The sequence below is a fragment of the Zootermopsis nevadensis genome, unplaced genomic scaffold (assembly GCF_977971745.1).
Source record: "Zootermopsis nevadensis isolate Lab colony 2312 unplaced genomic scaffold, Znev_1.0 Znev_ptg000017l, whole genome shotgun sequence".
NCBI lineage: Eukaryota > Metazoa > Arthropoda > Insecta > Blattodea > Termopsidae > Zootermopsis > Zootermopsis nevadensis.
This window is the reverse complement of record NW_028259149.1, coordinates 308,433-325,493: the sequence shown is the minus strand read 5'-3', so window position 1 is coordinate 325,493 and position 17,061 is coordinate 308,433. Positions and strand designations below refer to the sequence as shown.

The 17,061-nt window shown below is 38.7% G+C and overlaps 2 long non-coding RNA genes across 4 annotated transcripts in view; one reads left to right on the top strand and one right to left on the bottom strand.

The window, feature by feature from the left end:
- The window catches only part of LOC110839465 (uncharacterized), a 32,835-nt gene extending 16,131 nt beyond the window's left edge, over nucleotides 1-16,704 (top strand). Inside the window, exon 4 of one of the 3 annotated variants that reach the window (XR_015535423.1) lies at nucleotides 15,467-16,704. This is a non-coding gene — a long non-coding RNA (uncharacterized LOC110839465). Of the gene's footprint in view, nucleotides 1-1,648; nucleotides 2,940-5,030; nucleotides 6,657-15,466 lie in introns of those variants that run through there. The other 2 variants (XR_002546491.2, XR_015535422.1) reach the window with 2 other exon arrangements.
- Nucleotides 8,462-9,525, bottom strand: LOC147873440 (uncharacterized). The gene is made up of 2 exons (XR_015535424.1): nucleotides 8,886-9,525; nucleotides 8,462-8,801 (listed from the first exon to the last, which is right to left on the bottom strand). It is a non-coding gene; the product is annotated as an uncharacterized LOC147873440 (long non-coding RNA).
- Nucleotides 16,705-17,061: the final 357 nt, after the last annotated feature.

Here is a 17,061-nt window from a genome sequence, read left to right as displayed (position 1 = left end):
CTTGTTTGACCATCAGCCAAAGTGATCCCGCTTTGTTTTTTTTCTGTGGTACTTGCTGCCTCCATCTTCACACTTCTCGCCGTGAGAACCCGAAATCTCACTCAGTCGATGCGAATTATCTTGAAATAACAGGGATCAAAGTGGAGGCGACTATCATGATCTAGGAGAGACGCAATGGCGGAGGAGATTAAACATTTTTGTTTGTCGCCTTATGGAATGGAGGGATGGGCGGGGCATATAGCACGCGTCGAATAGAAATAAATTAAAACATGTTTGTTAGGAACCCACAAGGGAGGAAATTGCTTGCGGAGCCCAGAACAAGAAAGAATAATTAAAATGTATTGGAATATAAAAAGCCTGTGAAACTGCTCTTTAACTGCAATTTCGAATACGAGGCTCCGTTAAAATGTGAGTTTTGGGGTTACTCTTGCCTGGACAACCCCCCAGTAAAATCACGATTTACGAAAACAAAGTGTACAATTCCAGAAATCAGATTTATTGGCGACATTTGAGGTTCTGACGGCGGTGAAGACGTGGCTTAGTCGTCGCACTCTTGAGTCGTGTATGGCTCAAGACTCGATCTTACCGGGGAAGAAATCGAGCTCTCCTGAGAGGTGGCCTTAGTTATGGCAATCATTGTTAGGACCGCCATCCCAATCGCCACCCAAAGGCGGAACACCTCCCTCGGACGATCCCTCATACGCCCTCTTAACTTACATCTGAAATTAAATGTTGATTTAGGTTACGCTCTTATATTGTCGCTACTGTACTTACAAATCAATTGTGACCAAAGGAATTTCTAAACAGATCAATCGATTTGTATCTCAATTGCGTCATGTTTGCGTTGATTCGAATATATATATATATTTATTTTGGCCGTCTATACACAAACTTATTAAAATGAGTTGTTAAAATATTATAACATTCACAAAATAAATATAAAATACGTTATGTTATGTTTTGGTGCTCTTTTTATCGTATTACGATATTACGTTCCATTTTGGCACCTTCATGTTAGAAACAACATGTTTCGATGTACTAAGACATCATCTTCAGGTTATCAATTCTATTAATTTTTACAAACTATTATATACTAAGTTGCGTTGCATTTATTGATTTTATGCGTTTGTGAATCCATCCATCTTCATGATTGATTTGGTGTTAATGTTTCGCTGTTTATTGTCTGTGGAATTAATTTCCAGTTATTATTATACAACTCTTATAGAAATTTATTTCTTATACACATTTGTTGGTATGGAATTAACGTAGGAAATGAATAAATACTATATATTATATATAAAATAAAATACTGAAAAACATACCATGTCGTAATGTGTTGTATCATGTCTGACACCGGGAGATCATCGATTTCTGTGCAGTAGATTAGCGGCTTACAATGGCAGGCCAAAGTTAAAACAGATAAAGATCCAAATATGTATTTATTATTTAAGTCTATACACAAACTTTTAAATTGTTGATGTTAAAATTTAAAATTAATATTAATATTCTGCGCCATTCATCGTTATCTCGATGTTACAATATTACGCTTAATACTACTACATGTTTCAATGTCATAGCATCATCTTCAGGTTTTTTTATCTTTAAAACTACTCTATATTTATTAATGCAAGCTTTTCATTGATTGTAGATTACTGTTGTGGGTGTTCCTTTGATCTTCAAGAGTTTGATGTGCAGTGTGTCCCCGTCTGATCAGGCGAATGTCAGTTCATGGACTCAAGTTTGTGTATAGACTTGAATAATAAATATATATTTGAATTTTAAACACAAACATGACGCATCTAAACTATAAAGATAAAGATCCCTTGGTCCTGTCTTATTTTAAACTGGAGTCTGCTTATTACAAGCAGTTTTAAAAAGTCATGGGGGTTTCCCCTATTAAAGGAAAGAACGTGTGATTTGGAGACTTCCTTCGATCTCCGGGATCTAGCCACATTTGAAGACTGACTTAATGCACACACGTTCATTTAGTTTATAAAGAATGCGGAATGTTCGGGCCTGTCAGCGAGGTTTTATGACATGCAGACTAATTAAATTGTCTCATCAGTTAAGCGAAATTATAATTAGCTCCAATTTGCTTCACTTAATGCCGATTCACGGTTAAGGTGAATAGCATTGCCGCCATTACTATAATATTCTTTACATGCTTCAGCGTTGAGTGCTGTAATGTGAAAGTAAATATTTGAATCCTTGTGGTCAAGATCTGCAACTGCGTATCCTGATTCATGATTTATGCGTCTCTTAAGGACACTATAGCACCCTGCACGGGATATTTACCTCGGAATAATATTTGTCTTTGATAATAATAAGTTGTTTAATTATCGCATTCATAAAAAAACGCTTTCTCAGTTTACATGGGGGACTTAACCTGGAAGAACCGAGGAAAACCCAGATTTCTAGACGAGTTTCTGCCGACATTCGGACCTGAGTCATTTTGATTTTCTAATTTTTCTCTCCGTGAGCAAATACGCAGTCGAATGCCTGCGTGCCTCATTCTCTCTCGTAAAGAAAAATCCGGACGCCTTTAGAGTTCTTTACGTGAATTTGGAGTCTTTCAAGGACGAAGAATCTATACCATTCATAACTTAGATACAATTTCAAAATTTATTCATCAGAAGACACTTTTTTCATTTGGATGGACAGACACATGAGGACAATTGACACTTTAATGGACATATCTCCTGTTCATCCTGTTCATCCTTGATTACTGCAGTTAGTATTGGAACAGGACGTTCCTCGATTTCTATGTCCGCGTCATCCTCAGATTTTACTCTGATGACCTTATTTATATCCTGAGACATATCACTGTCTGAATGAGAATCATCTTTCACCGAATCCATATCTAGATTCTTTATTAATTAATAATAAAATAAAATAATAAAATCCTTTGACGTGCGACTTGTTGAGGAAGGCTTCCTTAATGGTGCTTACATTAGGGGGGGGGAGGGTGGCCTGAGTTGGCGTCTGTAAGATGTAACTCTGATAAGCTCGGTGACAAATGCGTCGACAACACTGAATATCTAAAAAAAAGTGTTCCTTCTCTTCGTCGTATGGATCCTGATACAAAGGGCATCTCGTCTGAGTACTCCGTAGTAGCTGTTAGGGCTTGTATCCAGCGATGAACCATTGTTTGGCGTAACCTTCGTGGCTAACGGAGGTCTGAGAGTGGTCTGACCAAAATTGTAACCACATTCTGCTCGTGGCAGTCCGCGACTTTAGGTGGTACCAGATCATTGAACACGTTGGTCAAGCCCCCGATGTGTTTGGTCCGTCGCCAGGGCAGTTGTCTGCTTCATGGCATAGAACCTAAGCCTACGTGTCACTTACCGCGAGAGTGACGGCGATGGCAAACGCCACTGACGTGAAACGTGGGGGTGGTGTCTTTGTTGTCAGGTTTTACCGCCGCATAGATCGCCGTCCCCTGGTTAATCAGTACAAGGAAAATGGCCATATACTTGCCAGTGAAAGTGGGAAAGGTATTTCTTAATTCGATGACCAGCAAGTGATGAATTGGCAGTTTTTGTTTCAAATATGACCACCTAAATGAAGTCTCTTCAGTCACTTACACAATTTCGTATAGGTATTAGTGTTTTGTGACTGTCAAATCGTTCATATTGTCGATGTAACGAGTTTTGAATCTCGTGTAATTTTGGAAAGTACCACAATCTGTCATATGATAGCAATTTGTTAACAATATTCAGCTATTTTTTTCTGATGATCTTTAGTCAGCTTCCAAAGCTCTCGTGTTGGTTCCATTGCATTGGGTAGGAGAGTATGGTTCCTACCTCATCAAAATAAATTCCTGTTTGCGATTGTAATTGTGTAAGAGTAGTACCATCGCCCAAATTCTGCGTAGTTTCCTACGAAGGAGGAGAAATGTGCTTTTAATCTGTTTGTATGCACTTCTGGACTTGAAAGTACTAAAAGTAATGAATTTGTTGAATTTCCCATTGAGGTTGCAGTGGCGTCTAATCAGTTAAGCTTAAGCTTAAGATTATGTACTTTAATTTTTTGTTTTTAGAAATTTAATCGTGTTTTTTTCCCGTCTAATCACAATTGTATATAAATAAAATTATACATAAGATATTAAAATATCATTTACATATTTGGTACAACTTTTTTCTACATGTTTCGGTTGCATTGAACCATCTTCAGGTATTAAAAATATATTAAAATTGGCCGTCAATCACAATATAAAATAATTAAAAGATTAAAATATCATTTTTCGTTCCGTATCGAGTACTCGATTTACATATGGAACATTTACGACATGTTTCGGCTATCATAGAGCCGTCATCAGGTGTTATGTTATAAACTTTTTAACTGAATTACTGATTTTTAATGCTTTTTAGTTTTCATTTTTCTTATCATTTTCTCGTCCTTCATATTGTTTCTTTATTCGTTGTAGTATCACAGGTCACTAATATAATTGCATGTCGTAGTGATGCCAATGTTGTGTATATTGGACTGTGAAGTAAAGGTTTCAAAACTATTAATGAAAATTGAATATAGAAAACAAAATAAATAGATGAAAGTAATCATATAAGCTTACCCGAGAAGTAATATCGCAGCAGTATTCCATATGTAGATCGAGTACTCGATACGGAACGAAAAATGATATTTTAATCTTTTAATTATCTTATATTGTGATTGACGGCCAATTTTAATAAATTTTTAATACTATTTAATAAATCACAATATGACGCACCTACAATATCTCATCTTCAGGTGTAAAGTTAAAAGTTAAAAATTATAATCTTATAAACTAAAACTTAATTACTGTTGTTGTGTAACTTCTGATGATGTTTACTTCCAAATTCATTTGAGTGAGGGTATATTTTGAAGTGATAGTGGTTTAACATTGGCCGAGGAAGAGCATAGATATGTCTTGAAGGTATTCAGAAGTACTAACGTAGAAACTTAAAGCTTATGTGGCCACCTCTTAAAAACATTCTACTGAAACAAAGTTTTTTCGCTGCCTTGTTATAATTTAAATTGTTTTTATATTCCAGATTATAATATACATCCTGGAGTTGTTGCCTGTATCGGACAGAATTAGTGCCATTTGTGGCATATGGCGTCAGAAGACCTCAAACTGAATAGCAGTGCAGTAGTGGTCTTTGAAAATAGTTCTGGAACATTTCTGAATTTTGTGTTCAAAGACGTAGAACTAGGAGGAAAGTTAACATGATTTTGGGATAGATTCTGAACACAAATGCAGTCTCTTTCCATAAATAGTTGTGATATCAGAAAAGACCTTTGTAGATATTTGAAGTGGTCACATTTAGAAACTCTCGACGTGAGTGGGTGCAGAAATCTGATGTTATTCTGCTTAGTAACACTCTTACACATTACATTCCTGAGTCAGGATAGTTCACTTTAACTTTTCAACAATTTGGTTGGGTAAATTTTGAAGATTTCATTATCTACCCCTACTATAGGAGTCATCGTCTCAGCGCTTACCTGTTAAAAGTAGCCCAATCAGCTGTCCCTTGCCCGTGGCTTAGGTGACGACCTTGTATCTTCAAAGTTCCCTCGTCACGTTTCCAATATTTCTGCTGACTGCCTGCATTTCGGTTTAATTTATATGCAATTAGTCTTGCATATAAATGCTGGGTGTTGTAATATACCCACATTGCACGTGAAATGGTCGTATTCTCTTTCTACAGTGGGTACGAAGCCCTCGTAAGTCGTAGAGAAAGTATTTTCTCCACGCTCCTCAAAGTCAATCCACATAGGATCATTTCTGAGAGGAGTGGAGGTTGTTGCTAAATCTTTGGCCGCCTGGTGCTGGCCTCATTTTTCAGTAGCTGGCTTCTAACTTGTAACTTCTCACTTAACGGTTCATATCGGGCGTGTCTGCCATAGCTACCAGTTCATTTGTAGTGCAGTGTGAGTTGAAGTGCCCACTCTTGGAAGATGTTTAATTTTTCCATCTTTGGAGCTTATTGTTTTTGACAAATTCAGGTATTTTCCGTATGTAACAAAAGTTTCACCTCGTGTTTCGATCTGAATATCTTCTGTACTTTTTGCCGTTGAAGTTAATTCGACTGAAGGATTCTCGGAATTTGGATGAGGGACGTTTGTTTGGATAGGATTTTTACATTTAGGACGGTTCGATGTGTACAATTTTGGTTTTCCGTAACAAATTCTTACTGTGAAAAGGATTGTGAAAATTGAAGGGATTGCTATGTACCAAGCTGTGTTACGGATAATGTGTCATTCGTTTTAGTCATGGAACTATGAATGTTGCAAATGGTTGGGAGTTCAAAACCAGAGACAAGATCTGGAGATTCCTATACAACTCTGATGTATACATTTAAAGTCTCGAAGCAACTCATCAGTGTAAAGTACTTTTACAGGAAAGGTGATATTATTTCTATTTATTATTCACTGTGTAACATTGAATTTTAAACATATTGAACGGAATATTTCCTCAGAAATATTCACAGTAATTATTGCAATACAGTACACATTAAAGCAACATGGTCCTATGGATCCCGGTATACGTACTTCGTTAAATCATTGTGGGCTAATAATATTACTACTAATTTTAAAAATAAAATGCATATAATTGTTTTAAACATTCTGAAGAGAAAAATTGTGTTATCATATGTGATTACATGTATTTCAGTGACTACTGTGTGTCTGAATCGTTCATTTTGCTGGAAAAGTTGACTCGATTGTGGTGTTCCTATGTTTGAATAGTTTGACTGCGATGAAATGCTTGAATCGTATCGTGACTGAGTAAAGTATCCATAATTTGGTGTTCGATTAAATTTCCCCATTTGACCTTGTAATAACGTATTACTTATGTTGTTTTTTTACAAGAGCTTCGTATATATTATTTAAATCTTGTCCGTCTAATCACAATAAATTCTTATTAAATATTAAAATATTACAATAATTAACATTTAAAATATTAAATGATGTTCTTTATCGAAATATTCGATTTACATTAGACCATCATTTTTTCACGACATGTTTCAGTTCCTAAAAGAACTGTCTAAGAATTTATTGTGATTAGACGGGCAAGATTTAAATAATATATATTTATTATATCACAATATGACGCAACTTTACCATCTCAAGAGCTTCGTAATTCTGCTGCAATATTTTCACTATAAATAGTAAATTAATCTCTTCCGCGATGCTGTTCCACGCATCTGTCTTTATATTCCGATTTTAATAATCGGCATGTTGCCCGTTCCACAGACATTGATTGCCATGGTATAAGTCAATCGTCCGACCACTGTACATTCGTTGCTGGTCTCGCGACGCTCGAGACGTCCTTCGTGTTCCTCTCAACCGATAACCGGGCACATCAAGCGACTTTGTGCCCTAGTGCGTACAGGGGTCTTCCAGTGTTGCCACTCCGAAGAGGTTGATGGGGAAAGTACAGAAGGATACTTCCTAAAAAAAATAATAAACCACGCCTTTACATAATTATACACAGTTTTAAATAAATTAACCACGCTCTGCTACCATCTTCTATGTGAAATTTAAAAGAAAATTAAATATAACCGGCGTGGATCGGTCATACTAAAATAAAGAACATAGAACACAAAATCAAAATAAGTGTATATACGAGGTCTGCCACAAAAGAACGAGACTGCCTGTAACTGTTTTTATTTAACAAATTCAGAAAATCAACTACGCCTTCAAAATAGTTCCCTTCTGAGTTGACACACTGCTGCCAACGTTCAAAGCAATTTTGCTTTCGTATCCGACAAAAAATGTGTTCCTTTGAGGACAGACTTTATCTTTGGGATGAGGGAGAAGTCGCAGGGAGCGAGTTCTGGCGGATAGTTTGAGGTGGTAATTGGGGCAGCGCGTAGAGCTCCATAATGTCCAAGGACGAACGTCCTGTCACAGTCTTTTCCGAAAAGAAAAACGGCCCAATCTACTTGTCGTGCATTAAGCCGGCCCACACGTTCACTTTGGGGAACGTGAAATTTGTAACTAGCAGCACGAATTGATTTGCGCGGAGTTCGCTGGAATGCCTCTCTAATGCGACTGACATTTTCTTCAGAGGTCCGTGTCTTTCCAGGAGATTTTACACGTAACAGACTACCTGTAGTCCTCAGTTTGTGGTCCCAGAACCAAATGCTTTTCCATGCATTCTAAAACGACGCTGGACAGCCTTAATATGAGTTAGCAACTCCGCTAGCCACAACACGCGTTGAACCTGTTCCTGTGGTGTCGACATCGGTACTGAGCTCGCCGAAGGTCACCAGCTGGCGCATGCGCGTAGGCCGGGCATGAGAAAAAAAAACTTTCAGAGTTTTCCTTTGCGATGACATAAACCGGATACGTGTTTGACAATTAGTTTCCGATATATAAATTTTTTATTTTGGATACATTTCGTTAATATTGTGTAATATTTCATATTAATATAATATTGCTGTAGCAGGTAACTTTTCTTTTGAAAAAAACAATAATATTAAAGAAAGTTTAACTCATTTTTTTATTTAAAAATAGTATTAAAATATATTAAAATTGTCCGTCAATCACAATAAAGTAATATAAGATAATTAAATGGTTAAAATATTATCCTTTGTTCCGTATCGAGTACTCGATTTACATATGGAACATTCTCGACATGTTTCGGCTTTCATAGAGCCGTCATCAGGTGTATGTTATAAACTCTTAATTCAATTACTAATTTTTAATTTTCTTATCATTTCTTCGTTTTTTCACATTGTATCAACATTTTGTTGTTGTGTTATATATCATTGATACAATCGTATTGTCGGAGTGATGTTAATGCTGCGTATATTGGTCTGTGAATTAAAGGATTCAAAACTATTAATGAAATTGAATATAGAAAACAAAATAAATAAATGAAAGTAAACATATAAACTTACCAGAGAAGTAATATCGAAGTTGTAAGAGGAGAGATCAGAAGTACATCGTATCGGATCGAGGTTGGTTATTGACTGCGGTGTTAGTGGGTGAAAGGTGAAAGGACAAATATTTCAGACTTAAAGGATATTACGCTACGCCAGGTAGAATTAACCCCAAAGTTTTTCAAAGAACTGACGCCTACACCAGATTCTTTACCGGCGGAGACGCCATATTTGTCCTTCAGATGGCTTGTCATCGTCATTCAGAAATATACTTCCGCAGACTGGACATCTGCTCACTTGTGATGTGGCCATTGACAAATTATTATGGGCGTCCGAAAATATTCCATGCATTATTATTTTATTTATTTATTGAGTGTTCTGTGTGACGACAGATCCATTGTTCTGCCCAAAAAGAGTTCGCCAGTTTTCCCTATTCTCAGGTTCTCGTTTTAACTCCTGATATCATGCATACAGGACATTTAAGTTCCGACAGGAAATCTTGTATTATGGTCGCCATAATTTTATTGGCTCGCGGTCTGCAAAAGAGAGTTTGAAAACGTTGACACTGCACCAACTGGAAATTCTCTTGCAGAAAAGATGATTCACAGAAGAACTCTCTAAAAATAAGAAACAAAAATGTGTGAACAGAAAATTATTAATTTCTTGTACACACGTTTGATGACCTGTGTAGAAATCATGGCAGGTGGTCTCGGAAAACAACTCTAAGAAATAGTTGAAGCACTGGAAGCACTGTCGATCGCGGCACGTTGAATTGTCTTGATGCTTGGCGAATTGATTTTTGCTCGGGCTTCATTCAAAACCCGCTCGAATTTCTTCAGAAACACTTGGACGAGCTCCCCCAGATTGTTTTAGAACACTTCCAGTCGCCAGAAAATTCTCGAACTGTACCTTAATTGTTTTAATTATTCGGGTTTTTGTCCGTCTAATCAATTCGTATATAAATTTACAATTAAGATAATTAAAATATTTTATGTTCCTCATCGAACAATCGATTTGCAATTGGAACATGTTTCGGTTTCTATATAAACCATCTTCAGGTGTAAAAGTTAAAATTATAAACTTAAAACTTAATTACAATTTCTGATATGTAACATTTTGGTGATGTTCACTTCCAGATTCATTTTTACATATTGGAGTGAATGTTTTTTGATGTTCTACATCGGCCTGTAATGCAAATGATTTAAAGAAATATTAATGAATATGAAAGAATATAAAAACAAAATGAAATAATATATTGGAAAGTAAAATTGAACATACCAAAGATGAGAGTGTAGATATATCTTGATGTGTCTGGAAGCACTGAGGTATCCGAACAGACATGGCTCACTACTGATCGCGGTTGCATGTAGGGAGAGTGAGTGAAAGGCGGTTGTTGGGGGTGGGGTCAAGCAACTGAAGGGCATTAAAAATGGGGTTATTAAGGTAAATATTATTATCGTTTAGGCAAATGTTTTGTTTAAATGTTTGCTGTATATGGTATTTTTCTATTGTGTCTATGTCTTTTATTTTGCACTATTTTTAAATTTCACAATATGACGCAACTATATCATCTTAATTGTTTTCCCCATCAGGTGCATCTCCGTACACTCGTCGGTAAATTATTGATTTTGATTCCGCATACCACACTACTGTTTGTGCTCGCTGCTGCTCCTTTTTGTTTTCAACAGGGACATTGAAAGTGAAAGTACATATTGAAATGAAGCTCAAAAGGACCATTTTAAAGCCAATTCTATTAACAATTACACATAATTAAAAATACACCTACAAAATCATCATGTGCTCGAATGTTCAGGTATTTCTTAACTGTATAGTTAAATTGCCATTTTGAATTTTCTCTTAAACACATTTTACTACACCATTTACATAGATTAGTGCTTTCAGAAATTTATGTTGGGCCCAAATAATTGTTGTAATCAAAAGGAGAATTGACACTAACCTCATCGTCAATGAACTGTTGAATTTCAGCATTCTCGCTGGAGTCCAAAAATCCTTCCAAACCAAAGTCGTCATCAAATTGCACGGGAACATTTTGGTCGTCGGCCACTCTGCCGAAATGGAGCAATGACGTCGCTGTCGTGTGTCCTAAAACCGACGACGGTGACATTCCTGATTCGTATGTTGTTGTTTACAGTACCAAGGAGCAAAGACTCAGACGTCTTTGGACAATGAATGTTCGCTCGCTATAGAATCGCTACTCGCGAAAAGGAATTTAATCCAATCACAAAAAGTGGGAAACTTTTCCAACAATATTTGGTTGATACTGAAATTAAACGTGAGAAAGACGTTATCAACTACTTGAGGTATCAACTCCAACCGACTAAACGTGTAGATAAGTGCAGCAGTTTGAAAGCAAACTTGGAAAAGCTTGCAAAAGAAATGAAGTTTTGAACTCGTCGTTCGTTGGATCGCCACGTTACATGTTGGTCGCTTGTTGCGTTTTGTTAGTTAAGTATGACTTGGTGTTTACTAATTTTGTAATTTTTCTAGAATATCCAGCATTTTCCCCTTTGGAGCATTTTACCCTTTGTTAAGTCATCTACTGAAGGAAGGCGCATTTCTCTCCCATAAAGAAGGTAATAAGGACTGTATTTAGTAGTTGAATGAGGTACCGCTCGCTCTATGCGCCATCAACGCATAGTTGACAAACTCGTCCCAATTATTTCCATATTTATTGACTTAATTGCTAATTGATTTAGTCCCAAAAGAAATTTTTCAATTTTGCCCTGCATCTTAGGGTTAAATGCGGTCGAAGTTAATCTTTTCATTTCTTGAAATAATTGTGACAAAGTCTGTCCCTCTGTCCGAACTAAGGACTCTTGGACATCCGTGACGGCTAAACACATTGCCAAGTAAGGCGCGTGTTACCGTCTCCGCGTCTTGTTTAGGTATTGCGACGGTTTCAGGAAATCGTGTGAAATGGTCAATGAAGGTGAGAAGATAATTCTTTCCTTTCTCACTGAGTGGGTGAGGTCCACAAATATCGATGGAAGTAATTTCGAAAGGAAAGTGAGTCTCTGGAAGCTCACCTGAAGGTGCGGCAATGATTCGTCCTCCCTTATGTTGAGCGCAAGAGTGACATTTGTTTACGTATTCTTCGACATCTTTGTTTAATGTCGGCCAAAAGTAATGTACGAGGGTCGCTCATTAAGTAATGCCCCACATTTTTTCCTCAGAATATATTTATTCAACATGGCTGAAATTTGGTGACAATATAAATCAATGTTTCCCTTACACATACTATTTTTCCACATAGTCCCCATCAACTTGTACGGCTTTACGCCATCGTGGAACAAGTGCGTGCATGCCTTGCCGGTACCAGCTCTTGTCCTGTGCACGTAGCCATGTCCTCACTGTTTGAATCACGCTCTCGTCATCTTCAAATCTTGTTCCGCGGATAGCATCTTTGAGATGAAAGTCGGAGGGTGGATGGGGCAGCACCGTCCAACCCAATTTGGTGATTTCTTCCCGGGTTCTCGGACTTGTGTGAGGGCGTGCATTGTCGTGCAGGAGCAAAATTTCTGCTGGATGCTTGTGAGGCCGAACTCGTCGGAAACGCTTCTTGAGGGTTTTCAGGGTCCTGATGTACGCGTCTCGCACCTCTTGGCATTACATCCACAAGAATGAACCCATCACTGTCCCAAAAGACAGTAATCATGACTTTCCGGCGGAGGGAGTTGTCTTGAATTTCTTCTTTCTCGGTGATTGAGGGTGAATCCACTCCATTGACTGCCTTTTTGTCTCCGGCTCAAAGTGGTGTATCCAGGTTTCGTCACCTGTAATGATCCCTCAGCATCAAAACGCTTCCAACAATTCAGAAGAAATTGTTTTCCTTTGAATCCTGCGGTCTGCTGTGAGACTTCGTGGAACCCATCTTGCGCACACCTTCGAATATGCAAGAGCCCGGATAATTGCAATTACACTTCCATTGCTGACTGAAAGCTGTTGGGCCAATTGTCGAGTTGTGACATCCGTGACGGCTAAACACATTGCCAAGTAAGGCGCGTGTTACCGTCTCCGCGTCTTGTTTAGGTATTGCGACGGTTTCAGGAAATCGTGTGAAATGGTCAATGAAGGTGAGAAGATAATTCTTTCCTTTCTCACTGAGTGGGTGAGGTCCACAAATATCGATGGAAGTAATTTCGAAAGGAAAGTGAGTCTCTGGAAGCTCACCTGAAGGTGCGGCAATGATTCGTCCTCCCTTATGTTGAGCGCAAGAGTGACATTTGTTTACGTATTCTTTGACATCTTTGTTTAATGTCGGCCAAAAGTAATGTAATTTGATAATGTCCTGCGTTCTGGTAATACCCTGATGTCCTATGTATACTTTATCATGATGGTGTTCAATAACTGTCGAAATTAGACTTTGAGGTATGATAATCTTCGTTTTCTGTCCTACTTTCTTGTAACAAAGAATTTCATTATTATCAAGAAAGAATTTAGTTTATTGCGGTGTTCCTTATCTGTTCTTGGCAATAAAAATCCTCTTGTGCTCTAAATATACGTATTAGAGGTTCGGTGAGACATGAGCTGTGAAATGCGCGTGAGGCAGGGTACTGACGCTGTCTGCTAGCTGTAGTAGGGCACGTAGGGGAACAGTTTTCTCTGTACTACTAAACACAAAAGCATTAGTGTACATTGAATTATCTCCAGTGGCTGATGAATATTTTACAAAGCTTCTGTTACTCTTAATTCATCATCTGCTTTTTCCTTACAACTGCTACGACTGTTGTTTTGTAAGTTAACTATAATTTGTTCCGAAATGTCGTCAATAATAGGTTCGAACCGCAAGGAATTTTGTTCGCACTGACGGGATTTGTTGCACCTCGAGCTCCGTTCTTCCTTTGTGATGATACTAAACTTTTCCTCAGCTGGTTTCATAGCATCATCTAGACGGAAACTGACATCCTCTCTGGCGACATGTTCTTTGACCAATCCCCGTATCAGTTCAATCGGATTGATATCTGGGTGATATGGTTTCAAGCGAAGGACAGTGGCCATGTTCAGCGAGTAGAACATCAATTTTGAATGTTTTGAATCGTGGTTTACGCTGTTTAATTAGGGAATACAATTCGGGCTTTAGTTTGTTTAAATACTTGCAATTAGTAGGCCCCGCGGTCTCGTGTATATGTCATAAATGGGTTCATATGGACCTAATTGCCTAATTTGGAAGTTCTCACTAGCTTGACTTTTAGCATAAAATTTCTTTGCTAGCTTCCTGACATGGTTGCGGAACGTCTCCATGCCAGTTTGCTCATGTGAAATTTCGATTGCCGTTACCCTTGGGAGTTTCGTTATAATTCTGAGCACCTTGTTCTGAAAAAGTTGGAGCTTACTGACGTGAGTTTTGGCCGCGTGTCCCCATGCCGGGGCTGCGTACGTTATTATTGGGCGTAGGAGTGTTTAATAGATTGTAAATGCTAGGTTAATGTTGATGGAGGACTTGTTAAGGATTGGATAGAGTTGGCTGAGCCTCAGAGTTGTAGAGGATAACCACGGGCGGAATCTTGTCACGTGGTGTGGTTAAGTAGTTCCCGGGAGATTGGGACTTGGAGTCTGTTTGGGCTGGATACTGCGGAGCGGGAGAGAGAGGCAATGACGTGTTAATGGCCTCGAGCGACACCGAAGGAGAGACTCCCTTCGCCAAAAGCTTTTTGGTTTTCCGGGAGATTTGGACAGAAGTCCTCGTCTATCCGGATCCGGTCGGAAGGAGCCCGCACAGAGACCGGGTCTGCCTTACTTGCGGGGGCGTCCCCGATGTTACGTGACCCTGGGAACAGTGGATGTCTGCCACTACCATTGTCACTGTCACTATCTGAATTGTTACGTTCAGTTATGTTCACCAACTGAGTGCAGTCAATGTCTACTACACTTTCAGACTCAGAAGACATTTCACTCGAAGTTTCATCTTCTAAAACTTCATCTATCATCAGGATTTGCTTCGCGTCTGTCAACGCACGTCTGGTCGACGGGCGGTGCATTGTGACTGTGAGGTCACGCATTTATATTTAGACTCCCATTCACTTGCTGCAAGGAAATGCAACAGGGTTGCAACATCGTCAGATAGAGGGTTCGTTTCACAACAGACCAGTGCAAACGTCATCGCGGTGTCGTTTCTGGTTCTCCTTCAAACTGAGCAATATGAACACTGATGTTGAGAAAAGCATCGCTCCTGATGGAAACATCAACTCCCTCCATTGAACTTGAGAAGTACAAATCATGAGGTAATAATTCTTTCGAATCATACCATCTGAGTGCATCCAAAGCGGTTGTCCATGTAGAAATTAGGCTTACAGCCGGACGTCTGTGAACGTCGAAACGTAAGTTATGGATGTAAATGCCAGACGTTTCGGGACGTGGAACGCAGCTGAAGGGTTTTTGGTTTGGTCGTGGTTCCTTCTGGTGGGCCAAATCCCAGATATTGGCTAGTTCGTCTGAAGAGTCGGACGAAATGACGTGTTTAAGTCGTCAGAGTTAATCGGTGATCTGCGCGTGTGTCTAAGTGTTTTTGGACAGTGTAGTTTTGATGGAGATGGCTTTTTCTTTCAGGGAGTCCGAAACGGAGGTTTTTTTGGTTCTAGGTTTTCTTGGTTTGACGCTGGCACTGGAAGGGCCACCAACGTCAAGCGTACGCCGGATCCCGGGAAGGTCCAGCCTAACTTAGATTTGGTCATTAGTAAGCTGGGGCACTTACCGACATCAGCTTACTGATTAACAATTACACATAATTAAAAATACACCTTCAAAATCATCATGTGCTCGAATGTTCAGGTATTTCTTAACTGTATAGTTAAATTGCCATTTTGAATTTTCTCATAAACACATTTTACTACACCATTTACATAGATTAGTGCTTTCAGAAATTTATGTTGGGCCCAAATAATTGTAATCAAAAGGAGAATTGACACTAACCTCATCGTCAATGAACTGTTGAATTTCTGCATTCTCGCTGGAGTCCAAAAATCCTGCTAAACCAAAGTCGTCATCAAATTGCACAGGAACATTTTGGTCGTCGGCCACTCTGCCGAAATGGAGCAATGACGTCACTGTCGTGTGTCCTAAAACCGACGATGGTGACATTCCTGATTCGTATGTTGTTGTTTACAGTACCAAGGAGCAAAGACTCAGACGTCTTTCGACAATGAATGTTCGCTCGCTATAGAATCGCTACTCGCGAAAAGGAATTTAATCCAATCACAAAAAGTGGGAAACTTTTCCAACAATATTTGGTTGATACTGAAATTAAACGTGAGAAAGACGTTATCAACTACTTGAGGTATCAACTCCAACCGACTAAACGTGTAGATAAGTGCAGCAGTTTGAAAGCAAACTTGGAAAAGCTTGCAAAAGAAATGAAGAAATGACTCGTCGTTCGTTGGATCGCCACGGTACATGTTGGTCGCTTGTTGCGTTTTGTTAGTTAATGATGACTTGGTGTTTACTAATTTTGTAATTTTTCTAGAATATCCAGCATTTTCCCCTTTGGAGCATTTTACCCTTGGTTAAGTCATCTACTGAAGGAAGGCGCATTTCTCTCCCATAAAGATTGTAATAAGGACTGTATTTAGTAGTTGAATGAGGTACCGCTCGCTCTATGCGCCATCAACGCATAGTTGACAAACTCGTCCCAATTATTTCCATATTTATTGTCTTAATTGCTAATAGATTTAGTCCCAAAAGAAATTTTTCAATTTTGCCCTGCATCTTAGGGTTTAATGCGGTCGAAGTTAATCTTTTCATTTCTTGAAATAATTGTGACAAAGTCTGTCCCTCTGTCCGAACTAAGGACTCTTGGACATCCGTGACGGCTAAACACATTGCCAAGTAAGGCTCGTGTTACCGTCTCCGCGTCTTGTTTAGGTATTGCGACGGTTTCAGGAAATCGTGTGAAATGGTCAATGAAGGTGAGAAGATAATTCTTTCCTTTCTCACTGAGTGGGTGAGGTCCACAAATATCGATGGAAGTAATTTCGAAAGGAAAGTGAGTCTCTGGAAGCTCACCTGAAGGTGCGGCAATGATTCGTCCTCCCTTATGTTGAGCGCAAGAGTGACATTTGTTTACGTATTCTTCGACATCTTTGTTTAATGTCGGCCAAAAGTAATGTACGAGGGTCGCTCATTAAGTAATGCCCCACATTTTTTCCTCAATATATTTATTCAAGATGGCTGAAATTTG